This window comes from Larus michahellis, chromosome 2, assembly GCF_964199755.1.
Source record: "Larus michahellis chromosome 2, bLarMic1.1, whole genome shotgun sequence".
Lineage (NCBI taxonomy): Eukaryota > Metazoa > Chordata > Aves > Charadriiformes > Laridae > Larus > Larus michahellis.
Window position 1 is genome coordinate 73084901 of NC_133897.1, and position 25593 is coordinate 73110493.

Consider the following 25593-nt stretch of genomic DNA (forward strand, 5'->3'; position numbering starts at 1 on the left):
GTCTACCAGCCACCATGTATCACTGAGCTCAGGGGGTCTTCACATTTTCAAACACTGCCTTTCAGGCAAATTTGGCCAAAAGCACCCTCGTAGTTTGGGAAATTATCAGAAATGCAGCCGGGCCAACGGACTTGAGGAAGGACAGGCAGCACACTCACGAGATCCCCATTTCCTCGGGCTGATGCCACATGAGCAGGCAGCGTCCCTGCCACCAGCAGCAGCACCCCTGACCACCTCCCCTCGTGCCAGTACAAACCCTCACGCTTTCCAGGACAGTGTGAGAGATGGTGAGCTAGATCCGGGAACAGATCCTGCTGAAAACATACCTTTTTTTTTTTTTTTTTTTTTTTTTTTTTTTTTTTGAGGGATTATTTTTGAATTGGCTCCTTTCCCAGGCCTGGCTCAGAGCACGACTACACAACGCTTATGTCAGCACAAGGAAGCCATCTAATGAGTACCCACGGGGGGAGGGAGGGCAGGACTGCTGCCGTCACCATCCCGGCCACCTTAATGAGCTTGTAAAACAACGGCCTACGGACAGCAGGTTAAAAAGTCACAGAGCTTCAGTTAACCGAGGAAGGCAGACGAAAAGAAAAACACCACCCAACAACATGTACACAGGTTACCAACTCGCTGCCATGTCAGGCTTCCAAAACACAGCAAAAGCACAGGGCCTTCCCTTGAAGAAAAGAAACCCCACGCTCAGCTCCACCACAGCCTGGACGCAGAAGGGTGCCTGACACACACCCAGGGAAAATCTTTCTCCTTATTAGTTCCTAAGCAGGATACGCAGCAAAACACGCACACCTCATGAAACACTGGTATCTCAAAATGACCTATTCTCTTATCTTTTTGGCTAGGCATGCTCTCCCTGCCCTGCTCTGTCCTTGGAAAGACACCAAACAGCCCAGCCCCAACTCAAGATGGAAAAGTAAAAGCAAGACAGAGTGGAAGGTAGGAAAAAACATCTCTCCTTCCCCACGGACTACGGGTGCAAACCCACCACAACAAACAGCGTAACCCTAAACACATGCTACAACGGAGACAAAAATCCATGACTACTGCTTCTGGAGTTTATGCTGACCAGTGTGCTATTATTGCTCTGGTGGCAATCAGCGAACCTGTCATGAAAAGAAAGGATGTGTTGGGCTTGCTATCGATTCTTCTAATTCCTGTCTGAGCACAATCATACCATCTTGAAACATAGCCTGAAAGGGCACTATTATTCCGGAATTGAGTTGCTTTTGGAAGATGAGTCAAAAGCAGTTCCATGTGCTTAGATCTCTTCTTGAGGTTGCGGACAATTTTTCCTGGCTTTACAGCCACATTTTCTGATCCCTAATGTATTTTCTTTCCCTATTGCTGAGAGAAAGAGCCACACAAATAAAGAGAAATCTGACTATCCCAGGAAATTATGTAACTGACTATACACAGAGGGCTGTCAAATATGCACAAAGTAAACTAACTGAAATAATACGATTTCCACCCCCCCCCCCCAATATCCTTCATTTATAGCCATTGTAGGTGTTACACGTAACAACAGTAAGTGGAACAATTTCATACAGCACTTTCCATACTGAGACAGCTATTCTACATTCCCCCTGTGCAGCAGACAGTTTCTATAGCTCACTTTCTATTATGGCAACAGAGCAAGGCACCTCAGATTAAGCCCGGAGCGGTAACCGTTCCGTAGAATCAGGGCTAAAACCTAGACTAATGAGTGGCCGTGTCTATAGCCAGACTAACTCTTTCTCCCCAGGAAAGCCTGGGCATCGCCAGCAGCTGGTAGGCAGAAGCACATGCCCCTGACAGCACAACTCTTGCCTCCCAAGAGAGGCAGCCAAGAGCACAAGCAACGCATGTGGCCAACCCCTGCCCCAAATGAAACGTGGCTTTGGGATGGCACATGTGCAGGAGAGCTGCTAGACACTACAGGACATGAGGCTCCTGTTTGCTAAGTCTTAAAAGAACACTAGGTAAGAAGTAAGTATGTATTGCTACTAGCACGAGGCTCGTGGGATGAGCAGAGGCCTGGCTTGACAGCACTGCTCCCCTCCCGTTGCTCACCAATGGGAAGAAAAAAGCAGAGAAAAACCCACGAAACACACCCAACTCACACCATATCCAAACCAAACAATAAAAGACAAAAAAGAAAGGCAGCCCCAGCACCCACTGTATTTTATGTTCTTTTTGTCATCGACTATAATTCCCATGATGTTAATAACGTGTAAAATGACAAATAAATTCAAGAGTACACAGCAAGACGCACAAGGGGGGAAGGCCAATGCATACCATCAGACATGACACATCACAAACACTCAGAAGATAACACAACCCAGCAGATTAAGTATCATTCATTACCAGTCATCATATTATTGCATCCAAAACTGGGCCCAAAAATACACATGAAAACGCATATTCCAAGCACAGCTAAAACAATAGTACCAAACAAAACATATGATACTAATTCATGTTACAACAAATTGCCCATTGTAGCTGGAAAACCAAGAAACGCAGCCCTGAAAAAGAATCACAACAACACTGACCTAACAGTTTTTAAGTGTTCATATTTAACATACATTCTAGCAGGTATTTCTGATGGTAGGAAAAAAGATGAGAAAACAGGTTAATGAAGTAAATGTAAATTTAAATGCAAATAATAAGGAAAAAATCAAAAACATAAATCAGAAGGAATCTGAGCTAAGAAATATGCAAAGATTTTGTGTGCACATGCTTGTGAAATTTAATACAATTCCTACTTCAGGTCTCTTGGATCACACCTGTCTGTGTTTTTCAGACTGCCGTTTCAGAAGTTTATTTTTTTCATGCATGGTTTCAGAAGGACTGCTTTTCCCTTTAGCTCTGAAGTTCTGCCCTCCAATTCACACATGTTCCCACTGACTCCAACCAGCTTAAGGTTAACTACAAATACAATGGAAAATCTCAGGTAGCTCGTTGCTTTTATTTTCCATTTTTTCTGATGTGCTATTAGGCTATTCATAATTAATATCAAATGAATATTTTTTGAATTAACAATTAGGACAAACAAAGGCTCTAATATTTTACAAACCTATTTGATGCGAAATAGTAGATATGCGTTCTAGGCCTCAATTTTTCAGACCTTTGTTATTGAATTCTAACTTCTTTTCATTCCATTAGTGCTCTCAACAGCTTATTAATGTAAAGCAGAGCCTTGCTAATTTGCAATAATGTTTAGGATACCTCCTCTAAATTAATGGAAGAAATCAATAAATTCATCAATCAACAAAAACGAACAGAAAAGAAAAATGACAAAACACATTCTGTTCTATTACTGTGGCAGTCCTAAATGGTGTTTTAATTATTCATACGAATATCTCTAATGCATTAGTAAATGTGACGTATAGCATATCTCCTTTTTTTTTTTTTTTTTTTTTTTTTTTTTTTAAGTCTTGGATCCCAGTTCAGGAATGTGGTTCTTTGAGGAATACAAAGGAGGCATCTGAACACTTTTTTGTACTTGATTCTACGTACTCAAATACCATCCTGCTTTCGATCCAGAATACTGCAAGGTTACTCACTCCCCAGCACTCTCTGCTGAGAGCTGACCCACACAGAAAGTCACGCAATGTCACGCAGTCTGTAACAGACTCCACGACACTACCAAAGGCAGGAGCACCTCTCCATCACTCCTGCCATAGCCAACAAGCAAATTCCCACAGCTGCAGCTTGAAAGGGGAGGCAGCCAATATCCCACTGAAAAAAATGAGGATAAAACAATGAGCTAGTGAATATCTTTGGGAAGAGAAGCCAGGGTCTAAATTCTGTGTCTGCCTTGCCAAGTCACCCCTCCTTTTTCATCAACATGTAAAACACTATGCATCTTCCGAGCTCCCCAGACTATGCCATTCTCACTCATTCACAGCGACATTCCGGCTGCCCACCCAGTAGCTACATGCAGGGGAGTAACTATGCCTCTCATCCCAGGGGACACACCAGTAGCATAGCAAAAGCTGCAAAACCCATGAGTGAAATTCTAGGCAGAGGTGGAGTTTTTCAAACAATGATGGTGAGCTTCAGCAGGAAGAGTTAAGTGCACAGAGCTCCAAAAATGTAGCCCCTTTTCACGTCAGCAAGGCACGTAAAGGGTTAACAAATCACTACTGCTTATATTATTTATTAATCTCACCCCTCCCTTATTTAGCAATTTCCTCCTTAAGTTCTGGCATCTCTTCTCCATTTCCCTCACAATTTTGGGTCCTTTTCCTCCTGAGATTATCATCTGCTGGAAGTTCCTCCTCCCCTCCACTGCCCACATCCCAGTCTTTGTCCTGGCTCCCTACAATGCTCGGCTTCTGGCTGGGCTCCATGCTCACTCCAAATTTATTGCTCTCCTGCTCTTCCAAGCTTGCGAATCAGGTTTTCACTCAGCTGCCCTTGCCTGCCAGGACAAGGAGCAGCACATGGAAACTGGAAAGAAGAGCTCATGAGCACCAGCCACCAGGAGAGCAGGGCTTTGTCACTAGAAACCCAAGGTGGAAATGTACGCCGTGTGTCTTATTTAGTTCAAAGCCGAAATGTTTCTGTCTAGAATGTCTGTTTGTATCTCAAGTCACAGAGAAGCCATTAGTACCAATAATGTGTCATTACGGGGGCGTCAGCAGAGACTCTGCAGCTAAGGTTAATTTGAGATGCATAATTTAAAGCAGAACTAAAATCCCTCCATTTCACACTGTAATGACTGAATTCAAATCATTCTTCAAATTTGACACAGCAGCTCTTAAGGGGACACTTGCACTTTTCCCTTTTCTCTTTTTCTTTGGCCAATTTTAAGTAAAACACAAGCTATCTATTGCAGAAGAAAAATGTACAGATCACCCCTTTACGATGACTTTTAATCTGCTTCCCCCTCACATTGCTCTTCAGCAGTTTCATATGGCTTCATACTTCACATATTCATTCTGACATATCAGAATAGGCATGACACAGGCCACTTCTGCAATTTAAAAAAAACAAAACAACAATGCTCAGAGTTAAAAATTTCACTCATCGTAACCCCGGTGATTTTGCCAAGAACAGCTGACAACACTGCTTATCTTAAACATACCACATCACTTAGGTAACAGTAATACCCGCACAATTCTCTGTCCTTAGTATTTCTACTCCCAACATCCTGCTAAAATATGCAAGAGGCATAATCCTTGTTTTTGACACAGAAAACTGAGGCAAAGACAGAAGGATGCTGTGGTTCAACAAGTGCTTCAAGCTGGTCCAAGTCTCCCAAATCCACTGATAATTTGTTTTGTCAGGCAACTTTGCTGAACACAGCTGATAAAACACAGAAAATAATTAAGCAAAAAATCATCACAACACAACAAAGCAGCATGATAGGGAGATCTCCATGCTGCTGAAGCGGAGATGCAACAGCTCCCTATCAAACACTTCCTGCCTTTTACTGTGGATTCTTCAATAAAGCTCACATAATGTTACCAAAATGCACAGAAACATACAACGACTTTTATCATCTAACACAACTTGATTTTGTTCTGAATGTTCAAGAAACCACAGTTCAAGCGCACAGACATTCTTTGGAGAACTGCCCTCCATGCTAAAAATGGCAATGGAATTGCACAAGGGGGGGAGGGGGGGGGGGAAGAGAAAATTCCAAGAAATCTTTGACTCATCCATTGTTATTCACAGGTTTTTGGAGCAGAGAATGGAATGCCATCAAGCTAAAATTGACAGTGCTATTTTCTGATCTCTAAGTGATGTCAATCCTTCACAAAACCACAAATGCTGAGAAAATTTTTCTCTGCAAAATTCTAAGAATGACTCTTAAATTTTGTTAGTTTGGGGAGGGGGGGGGAACCCAGAGCTAAAAGAGGCACTTGAAATTAAACTCCTACGTAGGTGTGCTTTTGAATACTGAGAGTATTAGGCTTCACTGCTTTGTGCTATCTGTGACTCAGAGTTGCTGCCACAGGTGTCGAGAGACCTGGGACCTAACTGTAGCTCTGCAGAAACCTGCTGCTTTGTGATTTATTTTTTTTTTTTAATATATAGTAAAAAATTCACCCTCAAAGACAGACAAAAAGCAGCCTTTCGCACTCAGTACAGACCTAAATCTTTTTAGTCGACAGATTTTACTGTCCAGTTAACTTTCACCTAGCAAAGCAGATTTTTCTGCTGTTTAATTCTTAAGCTTTTCGGAACAACATGATGTCAACTAAGTCTAACAGCCAAAACGACTTCAATAAAATTCTCAGAATAACACATCTACTCTGGCACGCCAACATACTATTTTTAATTGTTGCTTATTAAAGATGTAATAGAAGAAGAATTATATTCACTTCTACCACTGTTCCGTCAATGCAGTGAGATAATCATGCTTCTGTATCGTACATAAAGCAATATTTATGCATAGTGGTTTAGGTAATCTAATGGAAAGGCGGAAAGCAGTGATTCACTCCTTGTTCTATCTGTTGCTGCAACATGGCTTTTGCCTATCGCACAGCCCAAGCAGGCAACCAGAGTGATTGGTTTCAAATGTTAGTAAAAGAGACACCTGGAAAATGAAAAAAGACAAGTCAGTTGAAATGCCAAACAAACAAAAAAAAAATCTGGACTGCACATGAGAAGTACTTTACAGAGCAGCATACAAATGCAGGCCTCTGAGGTAATTTAAACCAAATGCAGACTTGAAACTGAAGTTGTTCAGTGAGTCAGCACAGTAAAAGGACACTAAAATTACACGCGAGAAAAGCGCAATCCTTTTAGTATAACACACTGTATTTTATTTCAAATTTACCAGAAAACAAATTAATTGCCTCCTTCGTCTACTCTTGGACTCAACCTCTACCTTTCAGAAACAAACTGCGTGAAGGCTGACTAGCTGTGAACTCTGATGTCTAGGACTTTAATTTCCCTTTCACTAAAATTTCCTCTCCAGACCATGACAACGTTAATAAACAATCGTTGGCATGAACACTACTGATCATCTTCCACGTTATGATTACTTTCCTCTGGAAATAAAATAGAAAAAAAATAATTGATAGTTAAAACCAAAACTGCGGAGAATCATTACAGGCTCTGACAATGGCAAGTGCCTCCCAGATTCTGCCATCCCTAAGATTTCAGCCACCCACGGCTTGGTGCAGACCGGGACTTTATCACTAAATACACTTACCATCAGTCAAAGAAAGGCTTAGCCTCATATCTGCCTGAAATATTTTTAAAACCATAGCCATTTTTAAACTTACAAAGTAATTTTCATCTTCGTTTTCATCTCATTCTTGCCTCATACTTTCACAAGAACGTAATTCTGTGAAAGCCACAACAATTGCTTGTTCAACAGAGACTGCCACTCTCTGAAGTGCTTTCTGAGATAGATTTGTACGGACAGACGTGGGTAGAAATGAATAATCCAAAAATATCCACAATAGATAATGAGCAGAGTCTAGAGGAAAAAAAAAAAAAAAAAAACAAACCACGTACTGCAAACGCAGCCCAAATTGGAACGAATGCCTACAGTAGCAACAGCACAGGAAGAGCAAAATGTTATTGTACATTACTGGCGTGCAGCCCGTAATTACAAAAAATACTGCAGTATTCCACAGTAACAGTGTAAAATATTATCATTTCAAACAAAGCAACTGCAGCACCCTGGCCACAGCAACCACGTCGCAGAGAGCCGGGGGAGGAGAGGGTGGCCAGCTGCCGAAGGACTCCTTGGTGCGGAGGGCGGGTGGGCCGTAGGGTCCGTGAGTCCTGGGGATGGCTACTCCTCGCACCCACGGCTCCCCCCGCATCGGGGCACAAAGCGCTGCTGCTGGGCTGCAAAGGGCTCCCACATGGGCTCCAGCTGCAGAGCCCTCCAGCAGAGGGGAAGCACGCTGCTCGCTCTGCCTTTGGGCTCCTGCCGTAGCGTGCCTTCTGCCAAATTTGCATTTTCACAGTCTCTTGTATTCAACGAAATCTTCCCCGCTCTTGCTTCTCTGCACTAACCCCTGTGTTACCTGGCCCCCTCTTATACTCTGCCAACAGGATTTAAGCATGGGCTAGCAAGAGGCTCCCAAGCATCCGCTGACATACGCTGCCGTTACGATGGCTATCATTCGCCGCCCTAGATGGCAAGCAGTTGCTCCGCTACGCATCAGCAAAACAGAACACAGCATGCACACGAGTTTATCAGCAACGCTCTTCTCGACCGCTCTACCCAAGGATCGCCAGCACAGAGCACAGTCCCACCACAGCAAAAAGAAAAACATGAAAAGTTAAAATTTAAGTCCATCTGCTCACTGGCATGCACAGCACACAAATGAGTAGTCCTAGTTCATCGTTTGTAGAAATAACATCCATCACATTTGTTTTCTACATGGATGACGAAAAAAGACCAGCTAAGGGGCCACATGTTTTCTCAAAACTTTACGTACTTGCAGAACCAGCAACCAGAGGAAAAGAAATGCAGAACCCTGAACAGCAAGGTTACTGGGGAAGGAAACGCTGTTCAAATCAAAGATACGTATTTCTAACTCATCCTTCCTATACAGGCTGTGAACAGTACAAAACTGCAAAGCCTGAGCTTTGCCTCAGCTATCAGTGCTGCCTCAGGTATTTGGCATCTCCCCAACAGTTCGACAACTCTGAATTTAAGTTCGAAATACAGAACATCAGATGTTTGGGCAGTATCTTTTAGAGATGTTTCAATCACCATGAAAACTGTTTTTCGTACTGCTAAACAGAAAGATTACGTTTTTAGGAGGGAGCAACTAACTGCCATACCTAAGTACTTCCCAGTTCACCAGCACTTCTTGTCTTTCCCATAGCAGCTTTTCTCTGCCAAATACAAAGGGGACTGTAGTATATAAATGCAATATACACGCAATAAACTGCAGTAATATATGCAGTAGATTAAAATACTGCATTTTTCTATCCTCATAAGCCATTCATTGGCTTGTGGATTCAAAGTCTCACAGGGAGTGCCGCAAATCCATGTAAAGTCTCTGGGTGCTGGATTTGACTCTCTGACGTATGTAACAGATGTGTAAAGTAACACGTAACCAGATGCCTCTCTAGTAAATGCACAGCTAGAGACTGAAAATCCCTAAAAACATTGCATCCAAGAGCAAAGGAGAAGGGGAAGAACAAGAACAAAGTCCCTTATCTAGATGTGAAAGTTTAGGCTTTATGAACTTCTTGTTTACAATGCCATAGTTTTCCATCTCTGTAATTCAGCTATGGTATTATGAGAGAGGGCTTTTTAAGATGTGGGGGATCCAGCCACTATGGCCTGGTTTGCTTTGTGCCAGGCTGATCAACTGTTTCTTGGTGCCTGTGAACCTTCAAGATCCTACCTCCAAAGCCTCTACCACGACTCCAAAAACCTTCTTCCAGAAGGGAGGTCTAACTCGGAAGCAAAACTCCTCTGGAAAAAAAAAGCATATGGCTGTTAAACAGGGGAGAGACCCCTCTCCACTCCCTGAGTTGGTGTCTCCGGGCCACAGTGGCTTGGAGAAAACAGCTAGCGTGCTTTCACAGTAACTTTCTAAAGCAGAGGATAATGGTGGGTGAGAAAAAGGCAAGAACTTGTTTAAAAGCCTCAATTTAAAACTTCTGACTGCTCCCATTTTATGGAGTAAGTTAAAACCACTCTCTACTAGAAACTGCATGAACCACTGACTTCAGATCTGGATCCTGCCTTTTGCAAAGCTGCTGGTGGGCTTGGATCCAAGGCTTTGGTTCAACCTCTTATCTACTCCATACTAAAATGACTTATACCATACGGCCTTTATAATAAATAGCCTCAGTGAGGAAGCACAGTATTGGCATGGTTCATATTTACATCACTCTTTTGAAAGCCAACGCACATGGTTTAAGGAAAGTGCTGGAAATACTACAGCTTTCGAATATTTTGCCTTATGTGGTTTAGAGCCAGCATACTCAATGGCTGCACAAGCTTCACCCAAGTTCACGTGACATGCTAAGCGGTGCAAATCCCAGGTAATGCCCACCAGCGCTGAGCAGAGCGGGCACAGCCACATCGCACCACAACGGTGCCCGAGGCTGTGCCACCACACACTCCCAGCTCCCCGCAGCAAAGCTCTCCGTTCTCTGTCCCCACCACCTCCTCTTTACAAAGACTCACACACACTTACAGAAACAAATGAACAATTCCATTATGCGCCTGGCAGCCCGTGCACTTTCTTTCTGATTCACAATAGAGGCGCCCCATTGAAAAGATCCATAGGGGGGGGGGGGGGGGGGGGATAAAAAAAATCTAAGCGAGTCTCCAGCAAGCACACATATTATCAAAGCCTCATTTCCACTTAACACAAGTTGCTTTGGGAACTAATGCAGCTGACTTGAGGGGAAAACACAAACAAACAAACAACCTCTTTTTCCATTAGCTAGGGGAGGGAAAAAAGAAACAGAAAAAAAAAAATCGAACCGGTGCCATCTTTGTTGAAGAGCTCCACAAAACTAATGGTTTAGGAGCAATGAGGAGCATGGATGAGGGACAATTTGTGACTGATCACTGCCATCTGAACATGGCACACTGACAGCTGAAAGAAGAGCAGAGAAAGGCAAAACAAAACAGGCATGTGTTTAATCTGGGCAGGCTCAATCCCCCGTATTCAGTCCCAGCGAAAAATACAAGGCAGGAGAAAGTCTGTCCCTTTGCTTGCTCAGCTCAGCACCCACATAACTCCCTGGCACGCACCACAGGACCTTCTCCGGGCATGTAAAAGGTGGCATTATTTCTTCACATGATAAAAAAAAAATGAAGGGCAGGAGTAGCAGTACAATTTAACACATCTTAAAATGCGTTTTTCGCCACCAAAGAACTTCCCTTTAATACTCTGCCAATAAGCTCCTGCACTCTCCAATACAAAGAAAACTAAACAAGATTCAACAATTTTGTGACTGCAACAGAGAGCTGATGGAATGATTATAAAGGCCACAGAGATGGTACGAAGATACCTTCCCCTGAACTTCAACATGTGCCTCCTCAGAGAGCAACAAGAAGGCAGCTGTGAAAAGAAAATCATGCACATTATCCTGGTCTGATGTCCATGGAAAAAAAGACAGGAATAAAAGTATTTTGATTTATGCTCTGCAGAGCTGAGGAGGAATGCTTGCCACCAGGAGAGTGGGATAGAGAGAAAGCAAAGGTGGGCTGAGAGCAATTACACGTAGGTCTTTGCAGTGCACTTCCCCCTCTCTTACTGGTTTGGCCAGGACTGTCACCTTACGCTTGAAACAGGGCTTGCTCCAGAGGGCAAGGCATTTCCCCACCTGAGCTGCAGGGATTGGGGGAGAGAAGGGAGGGTAAGAACCGGAGCCCCTAAAGGCCATACAGCAGCGGTTTAAATAGATTTGCATTAATGATTCTCATTTCACAACTGCAAAAATCACCTCACACTCGTACTGAAAGTGTCTTGTATTCCTGTTTGGGCTCATAGTCCCTAGTGAAAGATCTGCACGTAAAATGCAGTTGGCTACAGTGATTTGCAAAAGTTTCAAACTTTTTGGATAAATCAGTACAAATGCCTACGGGACTATAACAATTTCCCAAGCAATGGCTCTTGTCCACTGACCAGAAAGGAAATATTTAGCTCCCTGCAGCGAGCCTGTTGATTTCAAAAGAAACTTAATAGCTCTATTCCTACAAAGCAAATACAGAGCAATCACCAGGGGCCTGCTATGCTCTCCTCTCTTCTGAAACCTGGTAAGCAACAAATGTCTGCAAATGCCAGCAGCCAAAGGGTTTTGACATTCTACGCATTTGTTGGATTGTATCCCTTGCTTCTTCCACGTTATGTGGGTCTTTTTGATTCTGCAGGTTTCTTACACTAATTTTGTCTCCTTCAGCACACTCGTGGGGCAAAATAGAGTAAATAACTTGAAATTTTTATTTAAGAAAGAGGCTGGTGGTTTTTAGTTTCCATTTATGTATCATTTTCAGTAGTTAGAAGTTTTAAAACTGTAACATTTTCTCTTTACTAAACAAAAAAGACTCAGAGGTCATTCTTTTCTAATGAGAAATGAAAACAACAAAAAAGAAGAAGGCTAGAGGGAAAAGGTAAGCTTTTCCCAGAGACTCATGACTGCCTTTATTTAAAAAAATTATTAACTCAGGACAACACAATTCGGCCTCAGTCAGCAAACTCTTAGTTCGGCTGCTATTCAAATATCCAAGTGCAATTTGCAACTCTAGTTATGAAAGGGGACATTATTTTCTTTATACTTTTAACTCTACTTGTTCAAAGACACACTGGTGAAGCAATTAAGGCAGACATATTATTAAAGCTGGTGTAGAATTTACAGACTCTGTAAAGAAGTTTGGTATTTCAATGAGGTGTTTAAACATAAAAATGAGAACTATGTGTTTAATACAAAAATATCAGTTAAGAATGCTGTAAAATCAGATTACTCATGACATTATCACCAACAGTAAGAGAATTGTATATGCATTTTTCTGGCTGTGCGTTGTATGTTCTTCAATAGCTTTCTGCTGCAGAGTTCCCATACGATATAGATTCCAAACTTGGAAATATTTAGGCACATGCCTAACTTTCAGGGAGAATAGCCTCATTGATTTCATCAGGGTTTAACCCTTATAAACATTAGAATGATTGCCTGTTTGTGGGATTGGTCCTCATGGGGCCCATTTTCAAAAAGATAAGCGCATTACATATTTTTATTGCCGTTTCTAGGTTTGCCATTAAAGTTCTCTCCCTCCCTCTCCCATCTGTTTTTATTGCCTTCGATAGAAATATCAGAACAGTATGAAGTAAATAATGATTAATTTAATTACAAACTAACTGTAACTTAAGACCCTCCAATCACTTACCTCAAATCATATGAGTGTTTCAAGATGCAATTGTAAATCTCCTTTTTTCCCCCCCTCTCACAGGAGACGTTGCAGCCTTTCTTTTCTGATGTTTTGCATTAAAACTCTTTCCCTGTGCTCCAGGATCTTAAACAAAAACAAAACAAGAAACACTCAGAATGAAAATGTCATTTCAAGCAATTGGTGGGTGGCTCAGGGGAAATCCCTGACCTTCCTCCAATGTGTATTTCATTATCTAAAGCAAGTGTGATAACTCCCCCCAGCAGAAGCAGCATGAACGCTCTCCTGTGGGCTGTAGTTTAAAAAAAACAAAACACCACCACCCCCCCACATACACACACCCCAAACCCCCATTTTAAACCACTCAAAAACATGTTATTTTTGAAATCTGCAAGATAGTACACTACGAAGTATATATTTAAAGCACAATCTTGTATATACCAGACTCCACAAATTTATGAAGGTGAAAAGGGAAGAAAGCCCAGAGATACAAACCAGAAGAAAAATCATTATGTAAAATATCACACTGTTACACGGGAGAGCAATCGTCAGTTTTATTATTATTACTATCACTGTTATTACCACTAATAATACGTATGCGGCCAACTCCCTAAATCTTCACTGAGTTACTGTAGTATTTCTGTAGTAGCGGCGTGGGGGAAGTAGTAGCCGTGCTGAAGAAGCAATGCAGCATTAGCACTACAAAACCCAGCCCGGCTGACGAGAGAGGAAGGAAGGGAGGAGGAGCGACGAAGCAAATGAGTAAGAGAAACTGGCAGGTCTCTAATACAATCAATTTTGACATTCTCCACCATCGCCAAAAAAGGTCTGAAGGGTTTCAAATTTTCAGTGAGTGCTGCTACCAGAACACTCTCTCACCGCCCCCCGGTTTCACCCTCCTCCCTCTCCCATACCTGCAGCAAGGCAGGCCAGGAGCCGGCTGGGTACGTAAGCCTCCAAACCAGGCTCTGTCAGCAGGAAAATCCCCCGGCTACGAGAAGCAAACACTGCCAAGCCAGCGCAGAGTTCACTTTCCCTCTGAGAGCGCAGTCTTGCATTTGCATGGCCCCTCTGGATTATAGGCATCCCAGTTATTTCTCTACAAGCAATTTTTAGGACCAACAACTATACTCATTCTTGCTCTGGAAAAAGCCTGAAAGACAAACCATTCCCAGGGCTACACCTGTGACTATCCCCATTGAAGCCGACAAACTCTCACAACACAGCAAAGAGGAAGGTTTGACCTTGCATGGATGAAGTCAGACTGCTTTGGTTTTCTTCCTCAGCTAGGACAGACAGACAGCTCTGAATAATATTTTCCATTGCTTTTAATTAAGAAACAGAGACATTACCCACTGCCTTCTGTGACTGTACATACATCAGAAAATACAACTTTTCCAAAAGCGACCAGAAATCAAAGTAGTACAGCTTTCTACATTGCAGTTTATTCCCAAACACCCCCCCTGCAGAAAACAACCCAAAACTCAGCGCGAAGACCAACATCCAAATAAGGGGGAAAGCAGGCTTCCCTCGACACCTGCACAGAGCCTGTGTCTATGTCACCAGTCCCCGAAACTGCTTACGTTACGAACAAATCCAAAAAACTCCGTTTAAATTACCCTGCTCCCCCACTGCACCACGCTTGTTCTCGCTTACACGGTGTTGCTGCTTGCTTCAAGGAGCGTTGCTCTCACTCAACATGAGTAAAAGGTTGCAACAGCCAAGCCTACAGACTTGCAGGAAGAGGACAAAGCCCTCTAAAGCTGTGACACAAATCCAGAGAAGGCTGGAGGTTCAAAGTGAAATGAGGACACTCTGTCCATGACTCATGCCACCTAGAAACCGTTCTTAATTTAAGAAAAAAGTGTTAAAGCGATTATTTTAAAGAGTGTCACTCTGCTGAATCAACTACGTTCTGCCTCTCATTTTTTTCCCCCGACTCAAATACAAGGTGGACGGGGATTCTATTTTAAGATCAAAATCAGCATAAAATCCTCCTGTTTTCACTTACATAGTTACATTTTTAATGCTCTGTTTAAAGAGACAAACAATGTTGTTTGAGGGACAGATTCCCAGCTATCCTCCAGGCTTTTTGGATGACCTATGGGCAAATGCTATGTAACAGTTCCTGAAGGGCTGAAATAGCTCTGAATGGCACTTGAGCTGCTACAGTGCATCTAAAGTGTAAGAGTTTGGCTCCTAATACACATCGTCACTTAACCCCAATTTTCCTGTGCCTCGTTTCCCCTTCCTCTACAGCAAAGATAACAGTATTCCCCCATCTCAAAGGGGGTGACGTGAGTAACACAACACCCATGCTGATTTAGTGGATAATCTGGTAATGTGGACAAAGTTATAGATCTCTGAACTCACATGAGGCTGAAACTCCACGTCCACAGAAAAAGACCCTGTAAATCAAAATGAGGAGTGAGTCATTAGCCTATCCCTCTGAAACCGTTTTGCTGGATAGTCATTTCACTAGTACAACTCTCTTCTCCTGGGCACTCCCAGCAAGCGTGGGGGAGACTGAATGGATTCACTGTAGTCACACAACAGCTTTACAGCTGCTGAAAAAAGGCCTATTGTGGCCCTGCATTTTACTATCTCGAGTAGCATACATTAATTTGCTGTACAGCTTCCATTGCCCATCTGATCCTTACAGAAACAGGAGCAGCAAATCAGCGTTTGTCTAATGGAAAGAGATGTAACTGTGGTGGAGGACATTTTCTGGTTTTCTAAAATAAACAAACAAACAAACCAAACAAACAAAAAAAGAGGTAACAATTTATACAGCACAGGATAAAACACTAAAAATTCAATGTAACAAAAATACTTTAAACTGGTTCTGCCCTCCTTTTTTTTTTTTTTTTTGCTACATCATGTTACAGTGAGCCAAATTTCATGATCAGAAAGCAGCAGCAGGCCTGCCATGCACACATGTGCTCTTCCTGCAGTCACTGTCCACCCATGGCTTGCACCCTGTGCATTTATGATATTTGCTCAGTAACCTGAATACTATCAAAAACAACTGTGAACTCTTAATACAGAACTATTCAGCCACATGTAGAAAGTCTCGTTTGACAGTCAGATATGCTGGACTTTGCGAAAGCACACATGAGCAGATTTGACAGCCCATTTCTAAATGTCTTGATTTTTCTCCGTAGTGTCCAGGCTCAAGTCAGGGAGGAAAGAAAGAGTCCTGAATTAGACACATTCTTCCCAGCATCCAACTACTCCACTCTCCCCCTTCTGGAGAAATGAATGCAGCTTCAAACAAATTATAGGAGTATTTTGTCAGCTTTTCCATTCTTCCCAGTGCAATATATGAGACGGTGCTCAGCTTCCCTAGCCCCCAGCAGAGCTAAATGAAGGCTCACTCTGAAGTACAAATCACCCTTCCTCCTCCCATACACGTGACATTAACCCTGCCAGCTGCAAAGCAGATGAATTCCGCCAGGAACCCCTGAAAACAGCAGCATGTCATACCTGCAGCGTGCTGTACTGCTAACCCCCAAGAATTAAATGATGGTCAATCAGCATACATCTCCTCAAAACATGGTACTTCCCTCAAAAACTGTGAGACTGGACAAAAATCATGATGTTTTTTTCCCTGCTTTCTGGCTTCGGAGCCATAGGAATGCAACAGGTTTGCACTCAGAAGGCAGAAATATTTTGCTTTTTAACAAAAGCCAAGACAGACAATACCCCTTGCTTTGGCAGCTTGGGACCTTAAGAAAATCAAATATCGTGAGAGCAGCAGCCTGACGAAACGCCACCAGTGGGACCCCTCTTTTCCCTCCCGGCCTTCCTTCATTTCACAGTGGTGCCTCTCCAAAGGGCTGATGGAGCTTAACAGACAGAGCCCATTTTCCATTCTAGCCAACTTGTACGTTTTGTTGTGTTACTTGACTCTGCTCAAAACTGATAAAAATCCACACCAGTGGAAACAAAGAATCAAGCAAAAAAAGAAATGAAACCCCAGGACTAACTACAGAGAAAGACTCTGCTTGTATTTTTGGATTTGGGGCAGGCTTGCCCACCTCCAAGTCTAGGCAATGTACAGGACTGCCGGCATCCCTCACCATCCCCGGGGCAAGCAGTTCTGGGGTGGGCCTGGACAAAACCACCGTGGTACTACCACGTGTGACAGGATAGAGCCAAGGTCAGATCAGAGCAAAGCGGAGTGCTAAAATGCGATCTCAGTCCTCTGAAGAATGGAGAAATGGCAGTGCTGGGCTCTCTGCGCACCTCCCGTCACAGGGACAGGGACGCGTTTCCCCAGGCTTGCAGAAACAGGCCTGCTGCCTTCCCTTCCCTCTGCCGAGGATCTGGTAGGCTCAGGCACATGTTCTCACTTGGTATTTACTCTTTTTCTTGCCTTCTGCTAGTAAGCACCAACTCCATAATCTCCCCTTTTTCCCCCTAACAGCCAGGAGTGACTTTATCGCATGATTTTTGGAGCCAAGTGGAAACATGTGCCTGTGGAGTGAGTCCAGAGGCGGCCACTAGGATGATGAGAGGGCTGGCGCACCTCTCCTACGAGGACAGGCTGAGGGAGCTGGGGTTGTTCAGCCTGGAGAAGAGAAGGCTCCGGGGAGACCTTATAGCAGCCTCCAGTACCTAAAGGGGGCCTACAAGGGCATGTAATGACAGGATGAGGGGTTATGGCTTCGAACTGAAAGAGGGCAGATTTAGATTGGAGATCAGGAAGAAATTCTTTACTGTGAGGGTGGTGAGACACTGGAACAGGTTGCCCAGGGAAGCTGTGGATGCCCCATCCCTGGAGGTGTTCAAGGCCAGGCTGGATGGGGCTTTGAGCAGCCTGGTCTAGCGGGAGGTGTCCCTGCCCATGGCAGGGGGGTTGGAACTAGATGACCTTTAAGGTCCTTTCCAACCCAAACCATTCTATGATACTATGATTTTTGGAGCAAGGGCTGTCAGCCCTCACTCACCACCCCCATGGCCTTGTCGTGGTCTGTTTACCATTAAAAGGTAACCACAAGAGCCACGCTCTCCTGCTTACCCAGAAGGGCGTTAGGTCTTTCCAAGTCGTAATCGCTTCTTCAGTGATTCTTCTTAAGCGCCTCCTTACCCCAGCATCTGAGGACAGCGAGAAGGCCTGGGAGAGACTGACTGCACCCCGCATCAGCTGACTCCTCCTGTGGCCACACGACTGCCTGCACCCACCGAGGCACAATCCTCCTCGGCTCCTGAAAACCAAGAGTGCCAATAGAGGAAGAGTTGAACACCATCCACCCACCCCCTCACGGCCCAAGCTGGTCTGGACAGTAACACCCTTTTGTAAAACTTCAAATTTTTGCCCATGAAAAGCACCAGGTTAGTGCCTCTCTGCTAAAGGGCACGTAGAGCTTAGAAAGAGATGTTAAGAAAATGAAGTATGGCATTCTCTGCAACAGCCAGACACATACTGAGCTCTTCAAATGCAAGGGCTCTAGAAAAAAGAAGAAATTTCATGTTCTTGGGACAGATGAATCTGGTATTTTTTTCCCCATTACTTTCTGCTTTACATACTCCAGGTCACCTTACCTTCTATGAGGTTGGATTTTGAGATATAGTCGTTTGCTGCTATATAGAAATACTGAACAATCAAATTCCTTATACCTTTACAGATCTCCAATGCCAGAGAGCACTGGACACTTCAACAGAAACCTGTGGTGACCTTTGTTGCAGGAAACTTTGGAGGCCTGACCAAAAGCTTTTTTTAGAACAGAAATCTGACTAAGCCACAACCACCAGCTCGGCACCACTGTATTTTGGTCTTACTTTTTGAGATCAGCAGGACTATGCCAGCAGCTTGGCTAGCAACTAAAATCTTCCAGGCAGGGGAAGAAATGTTGTCCTCTGCCTGGATTTGGTGAGTTGTTTGTCTACAAAAGCTGGTTGGCTTTTGTAGCCAAATCCACTCTTTCAATCAAGGAGACACAGGACACTGAGAAAGAATGAAGCTTTTGCATAAGTCTACTTGTCCAGACTTTTTTTTTTTTTTTTTTTTAAATTGTGCTACTGCTTCTGTCATCTGCATTTCTACTTCCTTTTCTTCAGCACAAATCATAACACAAGCATTTCAGCATATACCAGGTTCGGTAGTAGGCTCTCTGGGCGGCCAACTGTCAAATCCAGAAAGCAGGACTGTCACATCTGCCAGACTAGCTCTCACACCTACTCTCTAAGGTAACATCATATATTTTTCCAAGTCATGCTAGCAATAATATGACGTTACATCTCACCATACCATATGTTCCTTCTCTGCCTCAGGACACACACCAAAAAGAGCCTACACACCTTTTAAATAAAGGATGGCTAGCCAGTGTCTTACCATGACCACTAGCCTCAGTTCAGTGCAGTATCTGACCACCCTCTTTAATTTAAGGGCATGAGCACCATCTCCAGCGGCACACGCTCATGTCAGCAAGTCAATTGGGTCATTACTGGTTAAGTACTAATGTGTACTTGGCATTGTACAAGCTCTTTAAAGAAGATACGATCCTTCTTTGGGTAGAAGATTTCTTCTTTCTAACTTCTCAAAACAGCCTTCCTTCTCTGAGGCCTACTCACACCAACCTTCCCCTTTCAGTAATAATTACAAAGAAAAGGGAAGAAAGAACATTAAGAAAGAAAAATTATGAAATGTGTTTTACTAACTGGTACAACTACAAGATACGATCACTGAAATACGCCTTTCTTTCCATCCCTTCATCCCACAAAGTCCCTACAGGGCACGGCTACCTTACTGCTTTTGTTCAGATCAGGTATGTAGCTTTTGAAGCAACTCTCCAGATTATCTGTCCTGCCTGGGCTTTTGATTGCATTGTGGGGTAGTTGTGGAGCATGTGAACTGTATCCCTCTTGGGAGGAACTAAACTAGAAGCATCATGTTCTCCAGAGCATGCAGTTAACAGCACCAGGCTGCTCAGAAGTAAAAGCAACCCTGAAATATGCCTGGTGTGAACCTCACGAGCCCAGCATCAAGTTTTTCACTGTACAGATACTCTCCGGTTGGTCCACAGTACTTGCTAATGTAGGCATAATCACAAAAACCAAATATTCTGCTGTCATTCATCTTTACGCCACCAAATAAGATGATATTATTACATTCTACTGTAATATTGCATCAGTGTAATAGTGACAGTAGCAAGAGCATTTAGAAGTTAACAATGAAGAGAAGAGAGAACAGATCAAAGTAGTTTCAGCTACAATAACTAACCTAATTTCTGTAGTTTTACAATGAGTTCTACTCTTCAAAACATTTTTTCTTTGTCTTGCACCAAAATAGTAAAGAATAGTTATAGAAGGGAAAAGTAAAACAAACTGGATAAAAAGACAGAAAGAAGTACTACCTTTCACCCACTAAACCCCATGAAAAATATAATAAACTTCAGGCATTAGTTGTAAAAACAGCCTGCAGAAAATTTTAGGCAGTAGTGCTTTTTAAGGTGACTATGTTGTTGTTTGAGCTTATGTTAAATATCCTCCGGAATTTTTTCTCATTGTGGATCTTATGTTTTCTTTCCAAATGTCATTAAAAAGGTCCCCAAAATCTTGAAATTTCTCATAACTAATTCAAGTAGTAAGTCATCGCACCTATTTTCAGTGTACGAAAGGCTAAGAATCCTATAACATGATGTCTAACTTTCACAGTTACCTTTTGCCACTTACTAAGAAGTACCCTGCTGAGCCTATGGAGGTCTGCAGGCCACATGAAGGTCTGCAGGCTACTGGCTAGAAGCCACCTGTCTACACATTCCACTGCATTTGTTGAAAACATTATCAGGAAGAGGAAAGGGATCTTCTCCTCACAAGCTGTTTGTCCCTAGCAGTAACAAGAACATAACACTCAGAGTTTTACTCAAAGTTGCTAAGAAATACAAGCATCTAAAGGGTGGGTTGAAGGAGGATGGTGCCAGACTCTTTTCAATGGTTCCCAGTGACAGGACGAGGGGCAACGGGCACAAGTTAGAACATAGGAAGTTCCGTTCAAATACATGGAAAAATTTCTTTATGGTGAGGGCGACAGAGCACTGGAACAGGCTGCCCAGGGAGGTTGTGGAGTCCCCTTCTCTGGAGATTTTCAAGACTCGCCTGGATGCAGTCCTGAGTAACGTGCTCTAGGCAATCCTGCTTTAGCAGGGGAGTTGGACTAGATGATCTCTAGAGGTCCCTTCCAACTCTGAAGTTTCTGTGATTCTGAAATACCTGGTGATGGAAACTTCTTTTGTTCCTACTGCAGGAAACCAACTAAACATCGGTGCTCCATCTGTTCAACTTCTGCAAAACTGTTCTGGATCTGGCAGCAAATTTGCGAGCAGGAGTGACATTGACCGCTGTGCTGAGGACCTGGCTGAGGCCAAGTGAAATGCTTTCCTAGTACTCAAATACTTCTTGAAAGCTTCTCTCTTCCTTCACGTGCTTTCCACTCGCCCTCCACGCAGGAGAGGACTCCAAGCTCACTGCAAGCAGGAAGCCCAAGCGCGGAGGAAGTACATGTAAAATCGACAGTCTCACTTCACCACTACTGTCCGTTTTCATGAATGAAAACGGCAAAGTCGTCAGGGCCCTGTCACAACTGCTGCCATGCTGTTTGTCCTCTCTCTTCAAAGCATTCTGGATCTGTGTTCTTTTCCTTCAAAGATAATTGCTTCTATGTACTAAACCAGCCAGAGACATGGTTTCTAATGTGCTTAACTTTTAAGACAGCGCAGCTGCCCTCATCTTGCATTTTTGAGAGCCATCCAAGAAGGTCCGGGACCTTTAACAACTCAACTGTGCTTTTAAACTGCATTCATTAGTGACTCTACACAGAGGAGAGACAAGGTGAGCGGTTAGACTCTAACCTCACAGGTCAGCTGCACAGGCCAACACCATGTAACATCTCCCATATAGCCCTGGTCACACCACTTTGTCTGTCTTGGGCTCCATTTGCCTCCTGCAGAACATGCGAAACAAGAGTGAAGGTGCTGTGGCTTAGAGCAGAAGAAAGCTGAAAACCTAAAAGTACTACATTTATTAGGAAAGTGCGTGAAAAGTAAAGGGAGTTAGGCTATTCTCTCTCCTTAGAAGACCAAGTGGTCCCATAAGCAGTGGAGTCCATGAAGGCTGGTTTCTTGTGGCTTTGCCTCTCGTGGGTAGGTGACCCCATGCACAGTAAGACGCACGCTCTGAGCAAAGCTAGCCCTGCGCTGGGAGCACCCACAACGGCTCACACCTCAATGTGCTCCCACATCTGTGATAACACAGGCGAGCCTTTCCTTCAGAAAGGTCACTAATTTCTTTCATCCTATATCCATCTGCCTGTTCCACAGAACTCCTAGGAGTTCAAGGGCTTTGTGATCTCAACCTGTCTGTTAAATGTAGCTGGAGCTGGCCAGCGGATTCCAAAGTCACTGCAGAGATAGCATGCTCCAGAAATAAAACAAACTAAAATATCAGTCTCGGCCCATGAAAAATGATGTTGGACTGGCAAGAAAGGTAAACAAATGGATCTGATGTTAAAACTCAGAACTGCAGTGCCAGTTCTGCCAGATTCATTAGAATCAAATCCAAGCATAGTCTTGCCCAGGGAGGTTTATTTTACCTGTGCTGGTTTGAAACACAGCTTTATTTCTACTTACTGTGAAATGCATTCTGCTTATGAATAATATTAGGTATATTTTCTGGGGAATTAAATTGTAATCGTTCCATTTCTTTAACACATTCCGTTTACTACTGTAACTTGTTTGTGATATTACTAAGTGGCAACTACAGAAAATGGGACAACATTTTGTTCCTATACAAGACAGGAAAAGTGTATCTGTAGATTTAGGTACAGATAACACATTCAAATCTGCTTCAGATGACACAGGATAAGTAGGTGTCTGGGGTTTTTGGGGAGAGGTGAGCAAGAGAAAGGGTTTTTCCCCTGCAGGATCGAAACAAGGTATTTTTCCTTAATGTGAATCATAATGTAAGACAGATAATGACAACGTCAGGAACAAAGCTAAGTTTATGGAACATTTACAATGCTGTGTATGGCTACATATGTCTTACTAATTTTGGTGAACAGAGTTTGTAAACAGAAAAGAAACCCCAATCCTCTAATTTATTTAGGATATTGTACCTCTTCACATACATAGGCATGCAGTAACGTGGGCTGCAGTGCGGTCTAATCTCTCCAGCACTTATTCAGACTGAGGACAAAACTGCTTTCAACCTGCAAATATTTGTCATGACAAAGCTAACACTCAACAGTTTCATTTTCCAGCACCAGCTACTGTGAATTTTAGTATTATACTGTCTTTTCCAACATTCCTCGATCTTACACCTCGGGTTTCTCTTTGGTGTCTACGGCTAGTGACTGCAACGCCACGTAACTTTGCCATCACCACTGTCCTGCACAAAATGAAAGTAACCCTTCAGCCAATCTCTGCAGGATGACCGACAGAGGTTTGCAAAGAAACCAACTGCACAACTTTCCTTCAAATGGGCGAAACAGACAACATCCCGCTTTCAGTAGCTGGTATATTACTAAAAAAAGCCAGTGATCATTACATAATTGCTTTAAAAGAAGTAGAGCAATGCCTAAAAAGCTACAAACACAACCTCCTCGTACTAGTCCCCGGACTCATTTTATGCTGAAATGCAGTTGCCTCAACATATAGGTACATCTTTAAACGTAATATAAACTAGATTAATCAACTTAGGTCTTTAAGCAAAAATTAAGAGATTTTGAAAGTCAGCAAGGACCATTATTCTCCTTTAGGCTTATGCTAATCCATATGACAGGCCATGCAATTTCAGCCTAGAATCCCCTTGTAGTGGGAACCATCTTTCCACTGCATATGAGCGAGTAGCACCAAGCTCAAAAATTTGCAGCATAGCATTTTCAGAAACACTTCCAAACCCTATAGAAATTTCATCCACCTGTGAATGTACTACTTTCCTAGGCCTTTTCACAGTTATTACCGTGATCTTCTCATTACCATTAAAAACAAACTATTCTTCATTGTGAAAGAGCGAACTGTTGTCCCTGCCTGCTCTCCCAAGTTCCAATGAGTGTGATCTTCACCAAGCATTGACACATTTGTACTACTGAAAAATGTTTAAATACAAGAAAAAAAAATCATTTGCTCTCATTTGAGTATTTTTTCAGAAGTGCTTTCCACATATCTTAAAAAGCTTTGTTAAATTAACGTTTGCTGTTTAAAGTTTGCGCCTTTGAAAAATAATGGCAGCTGATCTGCGTGCAAAAACATGAGATATTTTAATTTGTTGCATCTTTTAGGAGCATTGAAGATTACTGGCATACGCGAACAAACAACATGCATTCCCTCCACTTCATATCCCATCGACATCATAAGCTACCCACTGGAAGTGGTAAAAGACTTGTTATTTGGGGGTCTTCCTCCATCATAAGGTTTTACTGCAAACTCTCCAGAATAAGCCAATGCGGCTCTTTCAGGCCCCAAACCATTTACATGTTAACTTCAGGGGCTTCAGGAAATGAGCAGGACTGCTCAGATCTGCAAATTAAACACTTGTGCAGCCACAACTGTAATCCAAGCCAGTCAGTGGTACCACTGTTAACCGTCTGGAGGAGCTGAACATGCCCCCTTCTCTTTGTATTTCTAGGAGCAAGAAGGAGGATAAACAGGCCTTCTACTATTTGTACTAATCACCTGTTAGTCACAGCAGTCTGAAAGGCAAACCAACACGTCTACTCATTTTGACTGTTTCCAGTATTTATAATATTATTTCTCCAGGACTGTGAAGTAGCTGCCAATTAGTACTAGAATCTGGCATGCAGAAGCTCATGTATATGAAAAAACATGATCAAACAATATGCAGCTCATTAAAGGAAGTTTATAACTCCGTTCACCTGCCCTAATACTTTGTTTTTATCTCCTGGAAATATTTACCATACCACCTGATTAGGTTGAGCTGCTTATGTATTTTGAAAATACAAATTATGCCATCAGTCATTTGTTGTATGACAGTAAACTTGCAATTGCACAACTCCGCAAGCTCATGCAATGCACCAAGGCAGGCATAACCCAGCCCCGAGTATCAGCACAGCACAACGCAACTACCCAATCTTTATCAATCTTAAAAGAAAACTCGGGTGATAAAACAACTCATGCTCTGAAGAACAAAGCTTGGACCAACTCTAAACCCTGCGCCAGAGTGAGCAGCACCATGTCTCTCCAGTTCAGCTCTGCAGGCAAGCTAAGAGGAAAGCACCTGCAGAGGAACAAAGTGGATGGCAGACTTTCCTACACGTACAACAATACTACCTTAAGACACATTTCCTAGAAGTGGGCATCTATGCCAAGAAGTTATTGGACTCAAATCCCACGTGAAAACTTACTGTCGTTGTTTCTCACCTCTCTCCTCCAGTTTGCTTTTGAGCTTATGTTCCTCACACAGAGGAGCACGGAGGATTTGGTCCTTCACATCTGTCCAGAAATGTCTACCCAGGGTGTCACCCTTGGCTGCCAGGAGCAAGATCCAGCTCTTTTGGACTGTGATGGCTCAACATAATTTGCCCTACAACCACTGGGAGAGACGGGCAGCCTAAGGACTTTGAGAAATTTACCCTTAAACTTTTACATTTATCCTCATTTCTACCTCTCCTATCGCACTTAGAGCAAAGTCCCTTCCTACACAAAACTGGCATCAGTACTTGTAGCAAACTAACAAGCAGAAAAGTAAGAAATTCTGGTGTATGTATAAAATTCACGCTGCTCAGTATTTATTTCCAGTCTCAT

At 43.0% G+C, this 25593-nt stretch overlaps 1 protein-coding gene across 13 annotated transcripts in view; it reads right to left on the bottom strand.

Annotated features, from left to right (window-relative positions):
• The window catches only part of ATXN1 (ataxin 1), a 371277-nt gene that overhangs the window by 144602 nt on the left and 201082 nt on the right, over window positions 1–25593 (bottom strand). For 11 of the 13 annotated variants that reach the window (XM_074575863.1, XM_074575870.1, XM_074575875.1 and 8 more), the window contains one exon: window positions 12833–12958. The gene's annotated coding sequence lies outside the window, so the exon portion shown is untranslated. Of the gene's footprint in view, window positions 1–12832; window positions 12959–17855; window positions 18043–25593 lie in introns of all 13 variants that reach the window. The other 2 variants (XM_074575868.1, XM_074575864.1) reach the window with 1 other exon arrangement.